General features: G+C 41.7%; 1 protein-coding gene and 1 long non-coding RNA gene across 3 annotated transcripts in view; both read right to left on the reverse strand.

The window, feature by feature from the left end:
- NHS (NHS actin remodeling regulator) overlaps positions 1-20,023 on the reverse strand; it is a 240,124-nt gene that overhangs the window by 76,804 nt on the left and 143,297 nt on the right. The window lies entirely within an intron of this gene.
- On the reverse strand, positions 1,050-3,866 carry LOC309340403. Its single transcript, XR_014155976.1, has 2 exons — positions 3,656-3,866; positions 1,050-1,317 (listed from the first exon to the last, which is right to left on the reverse strand). It is a non-coding gene; the product is annotated as an uncharacterized lncRNA (long non-coding RNA).

Below are 20,023 nucleotides of genomic sequence, written 5' to 3' on the forward strand. Positions count from 1 at the left end.
GAACTCCTACACTGGCCTGATGATTGGCATCTAGTTAGAGGCAGTTTGGTGCTAACCAAGGTGCTGATCATGCTGTTGCAGAAAAACCTGGGTTTTACAAACTTCGTTGAGCACAGATCTTGAAGATGCCTAGGCAAAGTCGAAGCTGGTATTGTATCCATCTCTGTCTACTAGACCAAGTTCAAATATAGACAATTTATCAAGACAGAAGACCATCCTTCCCCAGCTTGGTGCCCTCAGCTGTTTTGGTCTACAAGCTCACTTGACCAAAGGTCAAGATTGGTGGGGGCTTAAAATATCTGCAGTGCATCAGGTTAGTGAAGGCTGGTGAAGCAAAAACATTCTAAACATGGTGGATGTGGTTCAAACATCTCTTCTTTGTGCTGAAAACAAATGCCTTGGAATGCAGCAAATGTGTATTCAAATAATTTCCAATGCACCTGGAATGTTAATATTCCATCTGAATATTACCCTGCTGGAGGAAGCTTACTTAAGAGTCTGATTCACAACACTAGCTGTTGCATAGTGACTGACTACTCACCTCCAAGAAGGCCCTATGCCAGTGCAGATGTCTATGTTGATACATAGGGTAGATCTTTCACATCAGCGTGGGACTACAGAGCAGCCACAAGCAAATCTGAGAAGATTACTGCTATGCAGACCCAACCTTGTCTATCCACAGCTCTGTAGGATAGACAGGCAGCAAAGCTTTGGAATACGGGAGGCTGGAAACCACACGAGGGGAGAGAGCTCATGTTCTGCTCCCTTGTTTCCCATAGGCATCACTACAGCGTTTTGGCCACATGAATTGGCCTTTACAATGAGAGGCACTCCAATACTGCATTGCTGATGAGGGCTTGCTTTAAAATGCAAACAACAAGCTTTGGAGAGGTAGTTTTTCTTGAGGCCAGGTATGCAGAGAATGTATTAAATCTTCCCTACCCCCAACAGTCCTCCACCTTTGCAAGGCTGTGCAGGCTTCCTTCCTCACAGCTACTTACATCATTTTAAAATGCAATTAGTTTCATTAATGCAATTGACTTCATGTCTAGTTTGGTCTTAGGTTTTTGTTTATTTATTTCTTCCCTTCAGTACTCCAAATATTCTCTAAATCCTACCCTTTATTAATTTCTAACTGTCCCTAACTCTAGCAGTTATGGGTGCCCTTGCACCTCCAAACTCCGTTACCTAGATCTGTAACAAATTGTATTCATTTTCGCTCTATTTCTTCTATCGACTTCTGAGAAAGCAGCAACTCTGTTTATTCTGTAATGTGTTGACAGCCGTTTTAAGGCTACTTTAGAATCTGGAGCAGACCTTTAAAAATAACCATCAGACATAGAGACATTAAAAATGTATAGCAGAGAGAGAGAGCATGAGAGCAACACTTGCTTTTAGTTTTCTTGTTCAAACTACATATTAGACAGCAAGGGAAGAGTTTTCGGCGAGTTAGCAGATTTAAATATCTCCAGAAATTAAATAAATAACTAATCAAAGTCTAATTTAGGGGACGGGGGAAGAAACAATTTCTTACACTTTAATTTTGGAAGGTGAACGTTAGCATCTGCTATAGGCTACAATATACATTTCACTACAGTCATACCTTGGGTTACAGACGCTTCAGGTCGTGTGTTTTCCGGTTGCGTGCCGCGCTGAACCCGGAAGTACCAGAACAGGCTACTTCTGGGTTTTGGTGGTTGTGTATGCACAGAAGCACTAAATCGCGCTTTGAGCATGCACAGAAGCGCCAAATCACAACTCGTGCATGCGCAGATACGGTGTTGCGGGTTGTGAACGTGCCTCCTGCACAGATCACATTCGCAACCTGAGCGTCCACTGTATACTTTATGCACATTAAATGTTAACCCTTCATGTCAGATGGGGTATTGGTATCCCCATGCTACTTTAAACATTGGAAGGTAGAAATCCTAATCAGATACCATTGTGTGATTCAGGATATTTTTGTGAACCAAAGCATTTGACCTGTGCTATGTCATGCTGAAGAGAGGCGCCCCCTATTGGGCAAACACATCCCTCTCTCCCCCCACCCCCAATTCCGACAAAGAGCAGATAGCTTGTGTGATTTAAATTATATGTGAAATATAAAAAGCTTCTATGGAAACAGCATGTTTCAAACTGTTGGCCTTATTATTATTATTATTATTACCTCAAACATGCTGTATTTTCTATCATCAATCACCTTTTCAGGGAACTTCTCTTGTACTTCGAGCTTAACGCTGAGCAAAAGTGTCAAGAAGAAGGGAAGTGTCCTATTAAAGTTCCTACAAAACTAAATAGGACATGTGGTATATAGTCATAAAAGTTTCCCTGCAAGAAAGGCCCACTCTTGTTTTGCTAACCACACATATCTCTCCCTCTCTCTCTCTCTCTCTCTCTCTCTCTCTCACACACACACACACCACGATTGCTTCTTTTTAAAACTGAAAAACCCTTAATGAGGACTCAACTCTCTGATCATACCAGCTGCCTTTTCCACCCTTGTTCAGCTCTACAATATCCTTTAATGCCATGATCAGAACTGTATACAGTATTCCAAGAGTGGTTTCACCATAGACTTACAGTTGCAAGTTTTATTTTTCCATCCCTTTCCAGATAATCTGTAGCACGGAATTTGCCCTTTCCAGCATTCCAGAGATGCATTGTAGCATTTAGAAAGGTTTTCACACGGGAGAGTATTCAAAGATAAGATTTGCCTCAAGTATCTCTGAGCTGGTAGTATCCCGTGTGCTCTGCTGAATGTGTGCATCACACCGCAGACAGACAAACTTTGTCTGCTCTCTGCAAGCACAAGCCAGAATAAATGAGTCACAATTAAATCCCATTCAGATCAATGGTTCAATATTAGGTGCTTGATGAAGGACTGATATGGTATGCAGTATCCCTTAGATCTCTCTTTGCACTTGACTGGGGCTGCTATGAATGTCACCCTTCAAGTGAGGATAGAGGTGGCAATCGTGTTTATGCAATCAAGTTCCATGCCTATGAATCACAGAAGCATCATCCAATGGCTAAGGAAATTCTTTGTTGTGCACACAATTTTGTTCTATTAATCTAGAACCATGTAATCTTCCCTAAAGAACAAGATTAAAATAGTTTATGAAATGCAGAATGTATCATCACTTTTGAAGTTTATTTTATCTAGCAAGTTTGGGGTGGTTGTTGTTGTTGTTGTAGTTGTCCTTGACTGAACTGCGTAATCTTCTCCTTTTGGCTTTACTTTGTACATCTTCAGTTCTATCAAGATTTACTAAAAGCTTAGAAAGCCAGACATCGCCATAACATGTTGGCAAAGTTGTCAAAACAAATAAAGGCAAACAAGAAAGCAACATGCTTCAGAAGAGACTTATTTAGGGTGAGAACAGATTTACAAAGAAGTGCAGTAGGAAGCTACAAAATCTCCCCTGCTTCTCAAATATAGCTCAGACAAACAACAGATGTCCTTGCACTATATTCTGGGTTGGATCCAGACATAGTCAGGCTTAGAGCACACCCACGGAAATCAAAAGGACTAAAAATCCTCCTTCATTTCAATGGGGCCACTTTAAGAATCCAAACCACTACCTCCCCTCCAAAAGCACAGAGTTTGGGTCCCTATCATAAAATGACTAATAAATGACAGAAAGATTATTCTCACCTTACACTCCAACAATCCAACACCTTACACTCCAACAAGCCAACAATTCCATTTCTGTGACATCATTTCCTGCTCCACCCACATATCAGAACATGGCTTCCTGGTACTACAGAAGGGCCATTAACAGGACAATCCTATGCATATTTACTCAGAAGTAAAATCCCACTGTGTGTAATAAAGTGTCCACAGGAATGTGGTCTTAGCTGTAGTATTTAATTCCCCCACTGTTATATTGGCTCTTCAGTCATCCAAACTTATACTGACTTTTCTATCTCATTTTGTGAAATAAGCACAGCAATCCAAGTCTATATTTCAAATATCAATGCAGCTAATAACTTGGGAATTCTGAATAGCTTCCCACATATAGACATGCATGGAATACAGTGCATCATTACAGGGGGTAGCTTGGGTACAGATAAGGACTTTAAAAAATGATAGTTTTCAAAAGGCATTGCAATGGAGCAGGTGCTTGTAAGATCGGTTTTGGCCTACAGGCTCTTTTTATGGCTATGTCCATAAAATCTTTCTAGTAGTCTGTACTTAACTGTATGAACACACAATAGGGTCTTTCATTAACTGTTCTCTCTATGGAAAGTCAGGTCAATGGAGTAAATGATACCTTAATGTTTCTTTTTCAAAGTCAGGATGACTCGAAAAGCAGACTACTTATGATGCCTCTGAGCAGCCTCCTAGGACTCTATTCCTTTGGTCCATACTAAACTTCTGATTTACAAAATGATAAATATTCAGCCAACTGGAAAAAGACAGGGGGAAGCACAGGTTGGTTAAACTCTCCTAGGAAACACTAGAACCAAATGCAATTTTTGTTTCAAAGCCATAGCACGAAGTATTGTAAACCGCTTTACAATGCAAATCTCCATCTTTGCATGCAACTTTCCTATTAAAATAGGTAGAATGTGCCTGTATGGGTAAGACACTCCGTGGTGGCAAGCTTTAAGTTGACTATATTAGGCATTTTCCCTAACTGAAATAGTAACTGGTAGGATTGTCACCTGGTTAAGAAAATCATGTTGGGCTAATAAACTGAGTGAACATTATAGCTCCAATAAGTAGGCAATGGAACAAGTTCCTTGAGAAGATGTGAAGTTGTCTTCTTTGCTTGGTTATGAAGGCCAACAAACTCAAGTTAAAGCTGGTCCAGTTTTAAAGCCTCACACCAACAAACATTAAGCGACGATCTCAAAAGTGATGGTTACACTTCTCAACCCCAGGGGAAGAGGGTGGGCGATAGAGACTGTCCCATGAATATGACCTCTTTGTTTTAAAAGAAAGTTAAACTCTGACCTACTTTTTGAAAACATCCTCACTCTTAACAGCTCTTGCTTTGCTCATTTTCTTTTCTTGCTTCCCTTTCTTCCCCCCACGAGCCTTCTCCAAGGATTTATCATAACAGTTCGAGCAGATCTGACCACGGTGTCATCTTAATAGACTCCAGCAATGCGGGGATATTGCAGATTGTGACAACATAAAACAATCCCACCCCCAGTGCAAAAATAAAGCAAAAACCATAAAAGAAATGCTTGCACTCTTTGAAAACAAACTAATAAATAAATAAAAGCATTTGCGCATCTTCTCTGGTGTGACATGGCAATATGGCACTGAATACTTATATAAAAACACCAATAAACATTTCAGGAATTCTATATTAAATCAAATGTAGCTAGTCTCCAGTCAGTTTATTTTGGGCTTCTTTTTTTCATTCCCCATAACTGGAAGGCTTGAGGCCAAATTTTAACTGAATGTAGCATAGCCACAGGCAGTAGCGGTTGGCAGAGCATCTTATGCGTCACTGCAGCTTACTGGGAAGAAGAGGAGCAAGGTGGCTGCAAAGGTGGAAACACTGGAAACTGCTCCTTTGCCAACCTTGTCACTGCTTCACCTGCTCCTAGCAGTGCCTCCAGCAGCTGGAGATCAGATAAGCCCGGCTGACTGCCACTAGCCCCAGGGCTGGTTTTACTCAGATTTATGGCCCTTATCCACCAGGAGCTGTGCAGTCAGTATTGTAGGCCCAACCCTTCCTTCCAGTTGAGGTCAGACAGGTCCCCTTCCCTGTTGAACTTCTGGCACCTGCCCAAAACCTTTTAAAAAAAATTCCAGCGAGCATTTTGACAGAAATCTCATTTTAATCATTTTTTTTTAAAAAAAATTCTGCATTTTATTACTCGAATACCCTTAAGGGGCAATTAGTTAAGTGATATATATATAAAATAAATAAATAAATGAATAAAAAATAAATAAATGGATAGATAGATAGATGATAGATAAGTGAAGCAGGTGGGGGTGTAATTTCTCCCTCAGGTCATTTTACTGATCTGTTTCTTTTCCCTGCTTCCACGGGCTATTTCCTTGGGAGATGGGGAGGGAAAGGGTCCTCATGCTATTGCCCTGATCAAGTTCCCCATTGAGTTTTCTTTAAAAAGAAAAGAAAAGAAGTAGCACTTTTTTGGTCATGGATCTCCTGGCAGAATCTCCTTGTGGTTTTGCCCTAAGACAAGTACCTTAACGATATGCATGACTTCCGTAAATTAATTTGAACTGACATAGTTAATATCTTCTTTCCCTGCTTCATGCTACACACACTGTTACCTGTAGGAAACTCTAACATTCCTCAAGATGGGAGCAATGAAGATTTTAGACCTTATAACTTATATCTTGATTACCTCAGGACGCTCATGAAACAACCAGCTGTGAAACAGCTGCCTTTGATCTCTTGAGTTAGCCTTGTAGCTCAGAGACAGCTGCTTCTAACCGCAACCTTCAGCTGTACCTGGTCTATTAGCTCCACGTTTATGGGATGTGACCTTTAACTTGTGACCTTTGCTCATGTTTCAAGTTTGAAATTGGCTTCCTGTTTGCTGATTAAAGGTTAGCTGTTAATGGGAAGGCATTGGAGACCCTATTTATTATTGTGCTAATTTGCGTGTAATTTCTCGGTTTAGAACGATTCTGTTCATGTACACATACGTGGAGATTTACATAGTGTGTGTGGCTTTGTTAAATGTTAAAGGTGCAAACATTAAAGCAGTTTCCCCGAAATCCTTTTGGATGCCTGCTGCATCTATCAACATAGGATGGAATTCCATATCGCACTATTACAAATGTTCTGTCTGCACAAGTATATCATCTTGCCAGATGGAACAATCACCCTCCCCCCATATAATGTTCTGGGGGCGTGTGTCTTCCAACACCCCCCAAGTGAATTGTGGGGGTACATGGGGAAGGAATGGGGAACTACATCAAATCCCTGGTACAGGTAGGAGAAGGGAGAAGGAGAAGGAGATTACCAACTATATTTGTGAGTTTCTCTAAAATCTAAAGCATCGGGGTATCTGATCTCCTTAAAGTCATTGGGAAAATGATCACACACATATCTCCTCTACCCTCACAAGTCCCCCAATAGTCCAGTCAACACTTTGATTGTTGTAAATCATGGACTGGGAACCTGTGATCCTTAAAATGTTGGATTCCAGTTCCCATCATCTCTGACCATGGACCATGCTGACTGAGGCTGCGTTCACATTCCTATTTACTATACATTCACAGTGTTTCCAGTGCTGGGCTTTTAATCAGTATTCACACAATGTTATCCCAAAACCACGTGTCTCCTGTAGCTTGTTACAAGCTATATTACCGTTCAAGGCATTGTTTCTCAAACTAGCTTAAGACAGATGGGAGTCCTTAAGCAGTTCCTAATTCATCTCTAGCCAAGAGATGAACATCTGCATAAAGACATCCTGCCCTGTTAATGCCCCAAGGTGAGCACACCTTGAGGTTTATGGAGTCCAACAACATGGGGGGGGGGGGTTCAGGTCCTCCATCCCCATTGTAAACACAGAAAACTATGCATACTAACACACCAATCCCATATTTGCTAGCATGCCAACAAATAGTAGGCTGAACAGGTAGATCAATCCTGGACTCAAAATTACTGCCATGTGGCTCTTCTCCAACATTTAAATAAGTACACAATCCAGTAGTGAATTAAGTGTCTTTAAACTCTTGGATTTCAACTGACTTCAGCATGCCTTGCTAACTCAATGTGGGACTGAAAGTGCAGTGTTTAAAGTCAATAAATTCATAGCTCTGGAATTTAACCTCCCACTCCCATCACTTACTGGTACATTTAAAACAGGTTCTTTCTCCTAAGCTTTCAGACAGAAAGGAAATTCTGAAAACTGAACTCCCAGTCTTGTTTGACATGATCAATTAAGTAAAGATGTCTAATTTGCAAGGAGAGCCAATGTAGTTGTCAGGACTCCAACTCCTATAATCTCTGACCACAAGCCATACCAGTTGATGCTGATGGGACTTGCAGTCCAAAACATTGACGGCCCTGACTTATGGGGACAGACTAGGCTACAACCAATGGCTTTATTATTCAAAATGCACTTGTGATGTTTTGTCTAAGACACTAGTGCAAATTCAGTGATTGCCATCTTTTGGTTTTGTCCTGTTTAAGCAACTATGTATAGTACACAACATAAATTTGCAGGGAGTTTCATGCGTTCAGAGGCTCAGAAATGAGATAGCTCAGTCTATACCAGGGTCCTAGCATGCATACATGCACCCCAAGCACTGAGAAACCTATGCTGGTAGGCCTCCTGCTTTTAAGCCATAGGGAGGTACAGAGGCATCACACATGCTTCCAGCTCGGGCCTGGCAGAGGCCTTAAATGAGGGACTCCACCAAATCTTGTGTGCCACACTCGGCAGGCAGACCCAATTTCCACATGTGCAATACGTCAGTAAGAAAAGCTAGCCTGAAATGCATTTTGCACAGTTGAGGAGCGAGAGTTGGCTTTTTTTTTATTTTTGTAATTGTAGCAGTAGTTGCATGCTGGTAAGCAACAGGGGCAAGATACGTCTGAAGAACACTGCAGTACAGAAAGCAAGAGCAAAATAACACACACACACACTTCTAAGTCATCTGGCTCTTATTCCTCTGGAGATACTAACTTCATTGTGTGCTGTAACAGACAGAGCAGTTAATCCCCCTCCATCCGATTATGCCTGCCTTCTTCTCAGTGACCGAGTTAGCTTTCAGTTTCTAGCTGCCCAATGACAGAGGTGACACTTTAACTCTGTAATCTTTAATGCAATGCTTAGCCACAGAGCAAACAAGGCAAACAATAGCGACCTCTGATTAAGAAAATCCTTCCGGCCATTTCCTAGCGATGCCTATTTTTGCCATTATTTTTTTTAAACCAAGCAAACAAACAAATACAACATGTTTCCATTCCACCCTGTTCTGAAAACCCATGAGCCTCTTTGTCTCAATACAGAACTGGACAGCTCCCCTTCCTAAATCAGGAGACGTGGGGACACATGAACGAGAACCGTTCCTTGAAATCAGCCCTCACCCAAACCTGGTCTGCTTCCAATGCTTTGGGATAAAACGCCCCACCAACATGAGCCTGTGTTCAGACAACACAGTAAACCAAATTTTGGCTTAGCTTGCTGCAGTACAGCAGTAAAACAGAGAGCAAAACAGCTGTGAGCTCCTCTCTGGGAGCTTGCACTTTTACTTGCTTGTGCTAAACCATGGTTTGGTTTGGTCTAGTATTGTGTGCAAACAAAGTCATGGGCAGAGCTCCTTGACAGTGACTTCAATAGAATATGAATGGCCTAATTATGTGCATGGTGGTACCCTTAACAGAGCTGTGCAGTTCCACATAAAAAGAGAACTACTTGAAGCTTTTGTTTTGCTAACACCTTCAGATTTTATTTTATTTTTTCTCACTGGGTACTCTTGGTTGGAATATTCCTGCTCAATGGCTTTTAATGACTGGTCCCTAGCTGCTGACGTCATTTATCATGCCCTGAAGAAAAAGTCTGCAGACTTCCGGGTTGGCGCCATCGCCGAATGGCGGGCTCCCTCCGTGCTCCGGAGGGAGCCGGCTCGGCAGGGGCTCGGTTCTACCGCGCCGGCGATGCGGGGACCCGCAAAAACCATGGGCACGGAGCCCCATGGACATGGTGACTCGGCTGGCACCTTTGAGCCCCCCCTGGCCCGCGAAAGAGCCTTTTTAAAGGCTGGAGAGCGGGCGCCTGGGGGGGGTGGTGCTTTGAGTCCGCCGCTTCCCCTGCCGAGCGAAGCCGCATGCCATTCGGTGGAGAGCGCTGGCTTCTTCCATTGAAAATTTGGATCCAAAAGAACAACCCATGAGTAATTGGAATATGGATTAAAAAGAGGGATAAATTTTTAAAATCCGGAGCGAGCGGGGGGGGCGGGTATAAAAAGGAAGTCATCCCCCCCCAATTGTAGAAGAGCCAAAACAAAGGACTTAACAACTAAGATCGAGAGTGACCTTATCTTGATGAATTAGTGACTTCGCGAGGGAAAAATATAAGATTGAGCTGGAGGAGAAAAGTGGAATTTGAACTAAAAAGCAACCCCCCCCCGGAACCCCGGGAGCGACTGGTGAAAATGCCTGGGGAAGAGAAACGGAGGTTTTGACAGCTGTCAAAGAGCTGTCAAAACGGAAGAACAAAACAGAGACTTTGTTATGAGGACTTTGCCGGTTACATTGGTTATAAATTGGATATAAAATGTTTCAAATAAGGATCAACAAGCTATTTGGATTGGTGGATGTGATCTGGAAGGGAACTCAGTTACTGAAATCCATCTAGAGGAGCTGAGGGATATTGCAAGTGTTTTTGACTGGAAATTTGAACAGTTGAACAGAACTTTTTATCTCCTGGGAAACTGCAGAAATGGAACATTATTTTGTCTACAGAGGTCTACACACTACAGAAAACAATGGATGTAAATGAAAGGGACATGACGCAATGTTTTGCTCCTGAATAACAAGCCTCTGCAGAGAAACTAGAAACTTTTGGAAATAGAACATTTCGGCAGAAGAGCAGGGAAAAAGCAAAAAATAAAAAGGAGGAGTGTGATTAATAAGAATAATGAAATAACAAGATCTGGACAGAACTGGAAGTGGGAACATTTGGGACATTCAGATTTGACAAGCTTACAGAAATAAAACTGGAGTTTTTGCTCCTGGATATAAAAATCTGGATAGAAGAAATGGGCCCCTTTTTGAGATAGACTCCTTCTATGATTGGACACTCGAATTTAAAAATGACTGGTAAAGGACTAGAGAGGTCTGGGTTTAGTGAGATGTGGGAACCCCAGGAAGATATCAGATGTCGAGGGATATTGGGAACACAACCGGGAAAGGGGGGAGGGAAATCTGGAATCCAAAGGGTGCAAAACTATTTTTTATCTTGTTTATTTTTATCTGCATTATTCTTGAAGGGGGGGAACTCGTGGAAGGGAATTAGGTCGATCTTAGGGGATGGGAATTTTCAAAAAATTGGGTTATTGACGATAAGTGTAATTTGGGGATAAGAATTTGTTGAATTGATTTGTTAAACTGGAAGACAAGAGGGGGAGGGAGGGGAAGTCCTGGTTATTGGAAAAAGATTATAAATTGGATTTAATTTGTTTTAAATTGGAAAACCTTAATAAAAATTATTTAAAAAAAAAAAATGAAGAAAAAGTCTGCAACTGAATGTAGCCAGCAAAGAAGGTGGACATCAGAGGACTTGCAGTTGGCCAGGCAGTTCCAAGGATATGCTGTGCTTTGTGAAGGAAAGCTTTCTGATACTTTAAAAGCTGGCATTATCTGTTTTGGTGCTTGCTCAACTTGTGGATTTTTAAATTACTGAGTAGAAATTTAATAAGTAAATAATAATTAACAAATAAATGAAGAGATGCTATAAAAATGTTAAAAGAAACTGCTCCTGTAAATAGTTCCGCCTCTCCATCTCAGAATTTCTTAGTTCTTGGGTAAGTGGAGACCTACATAACACAGTGAAACACTCGAGCAGCAAGGGGCAAGGAGACGAATCATGTAAAGTTTTCCCTTTGCCCCTTATTAAAATCCCAGAAACCCTGTCAAATATGGCAACCTCACTCTGTATTCTAACTCATACAAAGCCATACCTGCAGCCCACCAGACACATCTTTCCAAAAGAGATGACTTTCTAGGCTCCCTCCTTCCTTCTCTCTCCTGGTGATTTCTGCTGCCATTAGCAGAAGGCTGCTACTGCTGCCGCTGCCTGGAATTAAGGCGGCAGATTAGAAATGTTAAAAATATGCAATTTTTCTCTCTTGCTCTGTCTTTGGGAACCTGTTTTTCAGGCAATGCGTGTGTACTGAAAACAAACATAAAAGGAAGATACTTCTCCTGTGCAGCAGTGAAAGTGTGAGTGTGTAAAAGAGTGGGGACCTCTCAGAATTCCTTGAAGCGCTATTGCTCTCCGAGACCTTCCTTACACCTCACACCCATCCACAGACCTTCTGCATGCAGGCATATAGGAAAGAAAAACCTGGCTTCTCCTTTTCTTTTTCCTCTTATCTTTTTTTTTGGGGGGGGTGGATCCCTTAGCTGGCACAGTGGCAAGCCTTTCTTCCTTCAAGTGAGAAATCTACCTCAAACAAGAAATCATCACCCAAGGGGGATCGGACAAATTGATAGGAGGATAAGGCAACCTGTAGCCACTACTGGCTGTAAATACTGGCAGCTATGAAACATCATGAACAATGAACCTTTGCATCTGCCCCTGTATGAACCTCGCATGGCTTGACCATAAATCCACAGCCCAGGTTAGTTTGGAGGGACACGGAGACAAACGGAAATCTCTTGGATGCAATTCTGCGGATACAGAAGTGACATGTATACGATCCCGCCAGCAACCATCCCGTATCAGCCCCCTCAAACTGTGGTTCACAGTTTATAGCTTTTTGTCTCTCACTTTATTCACACTGCCTGAAGGAGAGGAAAAATACACTTAAATACTACTGTGCTTAGCCTTTAAAACACACACACACACACACACATACATAGCACTAAAGGAAGCAAGTTTTCCCAACAGTTTGAAAAAGATTCTGAACCTACCCGTATTTTTCGCTCTATAACACGCACCAGACCATAACACGCACATAGTTTTTAGAGGAGGAAAACAAGAAAAAAAATATTCTAAACGAAATAGTGGATATATGATTTTTGTGGTTCATGCTGTGGCCACAGACATGTGATCTGACAGTGAGTTTGGAGTAGCCCAATGCAAAAATCCTGAGGATCCATGTGGATCCATGCTTTGTAACCACGGAGGAGGGAAGGAAGGGGAACCATGGATCCTCTGCTCAAGACTGCAGCAGATCCCCCCCCCGCCACCCGCAGGCATTCGCTCCATAACACGCACAGACATTTCCCCTTACTTTCTAGGAGGAAAAAAGTGAGTGTTATGGTGCAAAAAATACGGTAACTTAGTCATGTTCATTAATTTCAAGGGATCCACTCTACACCAAATAAAACTTAGTTGCATGCCACCCACTAATTCTAAAGTGCAAAGAATTATATTACTGGGGAGATTTTGACCATTTATGCAGGTTTATGTAGTTGTTAGTTGAATCTGAGTACTGCCAATTAGGTTTTTTGGAGTAGGCTTTCACTATTCAGTTATGGACATGGGCTTAATTTGTCCCTTATAAAAAAACAAACCAGGGCCTATGGATTTATGATAAGTAGGGACACAATCCATTGGAGTAATAAAGACAAGAGTGCCTTTGAACATATGCAGAATGAAATCCCCCCTCCCCCTCTATCCTTGCCAGGGATAGGATCTGCAGGCAAGCGTAATTCATTCAAACGGCTTTAATTTTTAGAAACACATATATCTTTCGCTAAACTCCTGTTTGTGTGAAAGTCCTTACAAGAGCTGGATATCACTAGATAACTGAACATCAACAAGGTGTGAATGGACCACCGCAGATACAAACCTCGGAGAATGCACAACCACCTAAAACTCAATGGTTTTCAATGGAGTTGACACACCTGTTCAGATGCCAATAATCAAGTGCACAGAAATGCAGTTTTGTATATGAATGTGTTAAGCAGACCTAAGACATTGATAATCATCTCATAAGCATCTTTTCTTCTCCATTATAATCATACACAAAACCCCCAGAGGTTTATGGCATGGACCTATTATTGCATGGACCAAGCAGGAGGAAAACTCCAAATGTGGTAGCAGGAAATTGGCTCTGCAGCTAACATGGCATGCCTAACCATGTCTGCTCAAAAGCAAATCCCATTAAATTCTATGGGACTTTCTCCCAGATGAGTGGAGGGCAGTCTAATAGGATCAACATCACATTGTATCCTCGGTGATGCTACTTCCTGCTCTATCCAGTTGGTGTCCCAGAGATTCCCAGAGGCACCTACACCTATAAATTAGCATATGCAAATGTTATGTAGATTTGTGTGCCCTGAGTCCTGGAAGGAAATGCTAGAGTTGCATCACAAGTGGCTTTTCCACAAAATGCTCCTTTCAAACACTTCCCGACCTTAGCACCCAAGGGCAGGCGGCAGGATTTGGATCAAAGCCTTGCTGTTGTGTGGAATATACACACATGTTAAAAACGCTGTGAAAATGCTTTTTAAAATAACGTTTTGAAAAATACATTGAATTTTGCATAGCTCACTGTCACCATCTAGTGTCACATTTGTATACTGTACTTTACAACACATTTACAAATTTCTATTTACACATGTGTAGCTGAGTGCATGGTCTCAACAGACACTAGGGCAGCCTTTCTCAACCTGTGGGTCCCCAGATGTTGTTGAACTACAACTCCCATCACCCCAAGCTAGCAAGGCCAGAGCTCAGGGATGATGGGAGTTGTAGTCCAACAACATCTGGGGAACCCACAGGTTGAGAACCACTGCACTAGGGGATCAAACAGAGTCATTACTGTAAAGAGCATCTCTAGTCTAAGGTCAATGCTTCCGACCTTTCAGATGACTGGAACTAATGTGTTGAGAGGGTTGCCGGCAGCAGGGCCATCAAGTCTGAGAGGGAGAAGAATTATTATTATTCTTTTCAGAAGGCAGCTTGGACTGACAAAAACAGATGTTCCTTCTTTCACCAGATTTTCGTCCTCCATACTTTTGTAGGACCAAAAGCTTTGTGGCTTCACTGAACTGCACAAACTGGAACTCAAAAGGCACAATGAGCTTTCGTTGGAGATGGGTACCAAAGGGGAAAAAATGTCCATGGCATCAGAAATTTGCTATCATTTGATGAAATTGCATTTCGTATGTTGTTATTTTCCAAGTAAACAGGCAGACAGGGGTGACTGCATCGCTGGAGAAATACTGCGGTTGGTCAATTATGTGGTTAATATATAGCCACAATGTTCATGTGCAAGATGAAATTCTGCTAGAGGCTGAACATAGCTGCCCTCAGGCTGTTTACTCAGCTCCAGAAAACATTAACCACAATAACAATGGCAATGCATTTTGAATGTATCTTTTTTATAAAAAAAACAACCAAGCCCATACTTTGCAGCAGCCAGAACCACCACAGGAAACAAGAAACATTTGAAATGACTTTGTAGCCTGTTCTCAAACTAGTGGTCTGTGTTCTCCTCCATTTCAGTGTAAGAGAGAAACTTCAAAGAACTTTGCTTACAAATACAGACTCATTCATCACAATAGAAAGGAAAGACTATGCTTATTATATTAGTTTAGTATGTGCATTCATTTGTAGAATGCACACAAAACGTATTTAGTGGTCTGCCGAGACCACCATTAATTTTCAAGTAGTCTACTACTTTGAGCATCAGTTTGTGATACATATTTTTAAATTTTTAAAAGCCGTAGCCTTTTAAGTGTGAACCTCTTATAATATACATGTGTTTGTATGCAGTTTTGCCCAATATATATTTTTTTGGACAACAATGTAATTCATTTTTTAAATATAATATTCATTAACGTATGCATTTTAAGGCACACTTTACTGCAGCGCATACATTTTTTAAGCACATTACTTGGCTGGATAACTGGAAACAAAAGCTGACCGTGTTTTGGTTTGCATATCGTTTTGCAGAATGCAATTTTTGTAAGTTTGCCTTTAAATGCGAACTGAACAAAAATTTCTCCCCCATCCCTAAGTACCACAGGCCTAGTAATTAAGAACATGTGCTATATTCTGGAAGTTCCCCATCCACATCTCAGCTCAGTCTGTATCAGGAAAGCTTCTAACTCCCACCTAGCAAAAGGGGCTTAATCAATTGACATATCTTACAAGGCACCGAGTGACAGATTCACCACTGCATCTGAAGACCTGCCAGCTTCTGCTTGTTAGGGCAGAAGGTGGCCTCCTTCCACTTTTTACTTGATTTTTACTGTGCTAGCAGTTCTAGGCTGATGCCACTAAAGGACCTGAGTACAAAGCCACTATGGCAGTGATGGCCAAACTTGGCCCTCCAGCTGTTTTGGGAGTACAATTCCCATCATCCCTGACCACTGTCCTGTTAGCTAGGGATGATGGGAGTTGTAGTCCCAAATCAGCTGGAGGGCCAAGTTTGGCCATCACTGCACTATGGGGAGCTGCAAAGCTTTGGATCTGCATGGACTGATGGGAGTTATAGTGAGAAGAACATAAAAGGAGCCTGTTGGATCAGGCCAATGGTCCATCTGGTCCAACATTCTGTTCTCACAGCGCCCAACCAGATGCCCAACCAGATGATGCCCAGAGGGAAGACTGCATTAGAGCAGCCAGACCATCCTCAGACTTGGCCAGGAGCACGGCTAGGTGTGAAATAAGGTGGGGAGGTAAAATGGAGCTTCATGAGAAGCTGCTCCATACCTTCCTCATCTCCACTTATTCAGCATGTGGGATTATGACCACAGCCACTAGCATCACAGTGAAAGGTGCACCAGCCTCCCCAAAATACACAGCTTAGCATTGGCTTGATGCTAGGAAACTAATGGTATTTATACCCTTGTTATTTGCACAGAAACCACTGGCTGTACTGTACAGGAGCCCAATGCACATGGCTTCAGCTCTATTTGAAAGGCAACCCTGTGCTCTTGGGAGGGCATATCAAGGCCCCAGTGGCAGTTATAGCCTTGTGATGCTTGCTTGCATGGGGTGTATTTTGCAGAAATAATGTGAGAATACACTAACACAATATTCTGCAGAAGCATTTATAATTGCAACCAGGATATTCAGAACTCAAGTGGCAAAGCCACTTAGCTCTGACAGGTGGCACCAGAGATCTAGCACACTGCTGCTGCCTTTTGAATACAGCTTGACCAGTTAACATTGCAAAGGAAAAATGCAACGAGGAGAGTGTGCAGAGTTGAAAGTCCACTACAAACCTTGGAGGCTGGTGAATTTTTATTTTTACCTTAAATCTCATTATGGCAGAGGAATTGCACGCCACGTTATTTTTAAGGATATACGTCATCAAAGAAGTTCACCAAAGCTACCATGGCATTTAACCCAAACAATGCCAACCTGTTTAAGAGGTGTATACTATTTCTTCCCACCACTTTTCCTTGATAATGAAGCCATCCTCTAGCAACAGCCATTAAAATGGATATGGGACTAGGCAGGAAATTTGATGTGCTCCACTGGCAACATTGTCCACAGTCAAGCTTGCCTTTATAAGAGTCTGGTTGTTGTTTTATTGCTTAACTATTACTATTTGTCATGTTGTGGACAGAGGAACTGACACATTGTTTATCTTTATCATGTTGGCTGACTTTATGGAATTTTTATTTTCTTAGTGTTTTACGCTTTAGCCCAGGAATAAAGCTGAGAATGAGTGTTTGTGCATAAGAGCCTATTCATGGTGTTTTCAATCCATGATTTAATAATCAGTGTCTAAACCAAGTAAGGATGGGGAAAGGTTTCAGCTTCTCTCACACTTAGTGAAAGCAAATTTCATTTGTCTCCAAACACACAGGGTACATATGGATGTCATGCTAAACCACAGTTTAATGTGATGTGAACGAGCCTCGCTTCGTACTGGGATCATGTGCTCCCGTCTTTCCTTTCCCTGTCCAACCTGGAGGTGCTAGGAACCTTTAGTTTTTCCTTAATTGCAGTTTGTTGTGTCATCTGGTGCGACAAACCGTGGTTAGCCCTAACTGTGGCTCATTTCAAACTAGCCAACTTCAAATGGTGGGCTATGAAGCTGGCATGAGAGAGTCCTGTTGCACTCATGTCCTGCTTCTGCTAGTTGACCACTGTGAGAACAGGAAGCTGGACTAGATGATTCTTGCATTCTGGTTCAGCAGGGTTCTTCTTATGTTAATTCCTGGTTTGGATGATATGGAGAACTGCAGCTCAGACACTAAAGCTGTAGAATTCCTTCTCTTAGCCATGCAGAAATAGGAGGGAAGAGTGTGTGGGATTGGGTGCTTGCCAGGCTCGTTCACATTGCACTAAACAATGGTTCAGGGTAGCAATCCAATGCAGTCATAGAGAAGTGTATCCTTTGGCTTCAGCAGACACATGGGAGATTTAAGCTAACCTCTGCTGCATAGGCAAGCCAGCAGAGTCCCGGTCCATCAGCCACAAGCCCATAAAGATAGGCCAGGAGGGACCAAGGTAAAATTTGGATCTCCTATAGCGGCGGCCTATGCCGCTGCTTTTCTTGGGAAAGTCCACCTCCCAGTGTGATTGACTACACACCAGCCTTGCTTGGGTTTAACTCTTGATAAGTTCTTTCTTTATACTTCATTCTTTATACTGACAGATGGCCAAGATGACTGTCAGAACATCATTATTCCCCTGAGATATCTTCAGAATTCCATGTCATCACAGAGTCTTTCTTGCACTCCCACAAGTGACATCTGATCCTAATCCTTTTCAGTAAAAACGGTTATTTTTAGTAGCATAAGAAAAGATGGAAACAGAAACAGAGACACGGAGGCCCATGAGAAACATTGTAAGAATTCTTTCAACATATCTGCTTGTCTTTTTGATGGTGTTTTCTCCCTCCCTAGACTTGGCTGAGCCTATCTGTGTCTTTTTGAATGGCTTAGTTAAGAATATATTAGGGTAAGGCTTTGTTTTCAAGTGCACCTTTTCATCAGAGAAAAAGTAATTATTTCTAAGATCAAAAGCCTCTCTATGTCTTCTTAAAAAACTTTTAGAGCCTGGATTTGGTACTTGATTGCAATAAAATATTTCTCTTTAACTCTTGTGAAGCCAGGGAACAAATTTAGGACTCTAGGAGTAATCTTACCTCCTTTGGATAAAAATTTCTGCCCTATAACTTTTTAACTTCCAAGTTTTATCATTTGACTTGACATTTACTAAAGGGAAGAGATAACTCAATTCAAACTGCAATTCTTTGATTTATGTGTATTCACCTGGATTTCATTGGAATGTGATATTTTCTAAATGTCCACTTCCCCCCAGGTTGATACTAGATTGACAAAGCAAAGCCTAAACTTCCAGTCCACTTTTCCTAATTACATACTAACCATGATGTAGAAGTTTTGCTCAGTAGCCCATTGACACCAGCCAATCGGAGCATCTTGCCCTGAATACCACCTGGTCCGAACAAGGATGCAAAATGGGCACAAGAGCATGCAGTAGACTGGCAGTTATTAAAATAATGTGTTCTATGTATTGCTTTCTTTTCAGCATGTAAGAATTAAGCACATTTTCAAAAGTAGTCTATCTGAGCACTATGCACATGGGGTTCACAGAATCACAGAACTCTAGAGTTAGAAAGGACAATGAGGATCCTCTAGCAGTCCAACCACCTGCAAAGCAGGAATCTTTCACCCAAAGTGGGGCTCATGCCAAAAACCCTGAGATTTGCATTTAACCCTGAATACAACCCTTGAATATGACAGTGAAGGTACACAGCCAGTCTTACATCAGTCCTGTACTGGTCCCTGGGGGGTCATGAACAGGAAGTAATTACAGGATGGGTCCAGCTAATTCACAACAACAACCGCTTGATATTCTTTTGAAGCTTAACCCAGATTCTTCAGCGACGGAATATAGTTGCAGCAAGGCTAATTCTAAAGAGGTCAACTGGAAAGTATTTTCAAACAAATGTGGACAATGTTTCACACTGGTTTCTAGGCAAGGCACTTTAGACCAGACTATGCTAAATCAACCAATCACACAGTCAATCAGTAAAGTATTGTTGGAATGTTTCAATTTTTGACCCAACTATATATTTGAGATATTTGGGCAAATGTAAAGATGTGCATATTTATTTATTTACAGTATCTATATGCTGCTTTTCAGGCAGATCTCGCAGTTTGCATAGGATTATTAGAATAATAAGCATTGGCTTGTTTGTTTTTAAAGGTATAGCGGAATGGAAAAGACATCCAGTTTGCTCAGAAAAAGCTGTTACTTTTTTAAAAACAGAAACCTTTGCACAAGTACCCTCTAAACCACCATCCACAGACCCTCAGAGGCTCATATAGTGCCCTTTGTGAAAGCTGAAAGCCGCAAGCTAGCAGCTCTACAAGAAATAAGCTGATCTGCACCTTGGTGACAGAGCAAGTGA

This window comes from Podarcis erhardii (genome assembly GCF_964252035.2).
Source record: "Podarcis erhardii genome assembly, chromosome: 4".
Classification (NCBI taxonomy): domain Eukaryota; kingdom Metazoa; phylum Chordata; class Lepidosauria; order Squamata; family Lacertidae; genus Podarcis; species Podarcis erhardii.